Source organism: Gopherus flavomarginatus, chromosome 11 (genome assembly GCF_025201925.1).
Source record: "Gopherus flavomarginatus isolate rGopFla2 chromosome 11, rGopFla2.mat.asm, whole genome shotgun sequence".
Lineage (NCBI taxonomy): Eukaryota > Metazoa > Chordata > Testudines > Testudinidae > Gopherus > Gopherus flavomarginatus.
Genome location: NC_066627.1, coordinates 5,246,053 through 5,249,616, shown reverse-complemented (window position 1 = coordinate 5,249,616; position 3,564 = coordinate 5,246,053).

Genomic DNA, 3,564 nt, shown 5'->3' with positions numbered 1-3,564 from the left:
TGCCTTGATCCTTCTGCCAAGTGCTTCCTTCCCTTCCCTCCACTTTCTCCCCACCCTAGGGCTCCAGGCCAGTCACTGGATCATTGGTTCCTCGGAAGGACTCCCTGGACACAGACATCTTCCGCAATGACAATGGAGACTGCATCGTCTGCTCCGACCTGGGCTGCTACCTGCAGACAGAGCTCCTTGAGAACGGGCGCAACATCAAGATCCAGAGACTGCACCCTGCGTGCCAGGGTGGGGATCACTACGTGGGCAGCGTGAGGGAGCCCAATATCTACATCCTCAAAGGCGGCTCCTACCAGGTGGTGAAGGACCTGAGCATGGATGAAAAGCCCCAGGTCTTTGACTTGCATCCCAGGTACTGCAGCGGGGACCACTATGGGCAGACTGGTTTTGGATTCTTCATCATTTTCCAAAACCAGGGTGAAATGCGGTGGGTGACTGATTTGAGAACAGCTGAAGGTGAAAGACACGTCATTCTGCACCCCGAAGGCACAAAAGAGCTCTACTACTTTGGGATTGATTACCTCCTAACCCTGATCCAGGTGGACGAGAAGTGGGGGGCTCAGTTCTACTTGTACAATGAGATGAGATCTGCCAGCCTGAATTCCTTCTACTCCATCCACTCTGACGTGCTGAATTTCTTCCCCGGGGGGGGCGAGGTGTGACCCTCACCAAGAGCATCTCCTGTGCCGGCTGGGAATGCACGAAGATCCTGCACAACGACTCCGACTCCCCCATCATCTGGTCTGACAAGATCATCCACAAGGTGGGCTATGCCAAGCAGTACATGTTCAGCGTCGAGTGCAACTGGAGCATATCTGCTGAGTTGTCCTACAGAGCTGGAGAGCTCACCAAGCTCATCGCCCAGCTCCAGTTCTCCCTTGAGTTCGAGCATGGTGGGAGAAATGTCCACATGTGGCAGGATGACTGGACCGAAGCCCGAGAAGAAGAGGAGTCAATTCAGAGGACCCTGGAGCCCAAAAAGAACCCGCACATCTGGCAGTACCGCCTCGGCATAGGCCAAGAGCCCGTCTTGTTCTGCAGGGACATCCAGTTCACCAAAGAAAATAACCCACCCGACCACATCCCTCTGTCTCTGGTCTGAGCATCTGTGAGGATGGAGGATGCCAGCACCATGATGATAGCCTGAATGTGTGCATGTGAGCTTCTTTGGCCTAGTACTGTCCCTTCAGATCTTTCCCCGAGCTGCCCAGAATTTCTCCCAGAATCCCCAACATTCCTCCTCCTGTTTTTCCTCCTGTTCCCAGCTTTACCCAAATCCTGTTTGCAATGTAGAGGGTTTAATTAAATGTCCTTTCCTTCCTATTATTATTATTACTGTTGGTCTGAAAGTGGGATTTATTTGGATTCTCTATTGAAAAACCAAAACAACAACAAAAAAATTGACTAAAAGCTGCTGAAACCTCAGAAAATTGGACAGAAAAGAGCTGAAACCTGAAAAAATTGGCAAATACATGCCCCAAACTGAAAAATTCTTGGCAAAACACTGCCAAAGGAAACAAAAATATATTTGCTGAAAACTGGACAATGTTTTATTTGTAGCCAAGCATTTTAAGGTCTTCTGACCAAAAAAATGACCCTGTTTTTGAGGGAAGCTGACACTTGCTGGGAATATTTTCCTTTTGCAAAACAATCCAATTTTCCCTCAAAACCAATATCTCAAAGAGCTTTAATGATGAGGACACACGGCCGGCCCAGACTTCTCCCCTTGCCACTTCTCCATTCTCATCCATCCACCTCCTTCACCCCCTTCCCCAAACCTCCTGCCAAATAATGTCCGTGATTGAACGGCATGTTCCCTCTCCAATTGTTACTGTTAGTCACAGCCCAGAATTTGCCTTGGGCTCCTTCAGAGTCGAGTGTCCAGTGGAAACCAGAGGAATCCCTGCAGTGTTGTAAGTGAGAACGAGGGTCAATACCATGGATTTGCCAAGGTGCCAGAGTAGATATGAAATCTGAAATCTAGCAAACTGCATTTGCTGTCCATGTCTGAATGAAATGTAATTAGAGTTACCCTGTATTATTGAGTCCAGGGAGCATTAGTGTTCTCAATTTAATGCTTAACTTTTCTCAGGTCTATTTTCACCCTGGAAAGTACTTCTAAAGTCAACAAAGTTTATAATCATCAGCTCTACAGATCAAAGATTAGATACACCAGATATCCTAGTGTCAAAGTTAGAATCAGGACTCACAATTTGTCAGACCACTCTGTTTATTAGCGCAGCGCTCTGCCAATAACATTCAGAATATGTGAGTGGCCATGCAAGGCCCAAACAGTCTTATTTATAGAGATAAAAGAGCGGGAATTAGACAAAGGGACAAAGAAAGCAAAACAGTAAAATTCACCTGGGGCACAGCATGCATATCCTATTTCCTTACTAACTGTTATCATCTAAGGCTAATGCTTCACCAATTGCCCTTAAACGGTGCAATTGTTCTATGTTAATGTCTGTATTCCTGACATCTGGTTGCAACGTTCCAACAATTTTGCTTAAAAGTACAGACAACATTTCTTTAATCCTTTCTATTCTTACTATATAATTGATTCTACTTTCACACTAGGGATGTACTGAACCCAAAATACACATGTATTCTGACACTCAATGGTCATAGATAGACCAGTGTTGAGGCCCAGGACTTATACTCTAGACCAACCACTTAGCTGGCTTAATGACATAGTTACACTAAAGTAAATATGTAGTGTCGACCAAGCCTTTTTTATAATCATCAGTTCTTCAGTCTCTCCAATACATTTGTCACACTTTAAGTAATTCTCTGAAGCACTTGGTCTGAAGGCACGCTACTAACCTGGTCCCTGCGTTTTCTAGTGTGTGTGTGTGTGTGTGTGTGTGTAGGGGGCGGATTTGGAAAGGCACTAGTATAAACTAGAAAAAGCAGTTGCTTACTTTATTTTTGGTGGTTCTCTGAGGCCATTGACTTGGGCTGAGGATGGAGAAACATGGTAATGGCATTGCTTAGTTAAAATGCAAGAGACGGTTCCTCTAGGATGTGCTACGAAGAGAGCAGACACAGCAGGGGAACTTTCAGATACTGAGATTAAAGAAACACCAAGTGATCCAACCTCCAAAAGGAAGTCTCCCACTTCTTCTCAGCCTGGTAAGCCTGGCACAAGAGGACGCGGACAGCATGGTCTGTCCAAGTATCTGGCAGCACTTCTAGGTTCACCAGCTTCACTGGTGGGCTCGGCAAAACTCTGAGGTCCACCATGATGACCCCACTTTATACACTCTGGTTTGGGGTTCATTGGAGGATGACAATCTCCTTATTTTCTACTGGACACTTGCTGCAGCTCTCAGATTTCTGGTCTGTTACTGTCTCCGCTGCTTCCATCATATTCAGTAGATGCTCATCCACATTTTCTGTCATTCTTTGCTTACCTGAGGCTCTTTGCTTTATTCATTTTTAACACTGCTTTCCTGTATGAAAACAGCCTATTGATTGGGTTTCCCCCCTTTTTAAAACGATTTATTTTAATGTTTCAAAGTCACACATACGTCGGACACTTCTGCCTTTCAA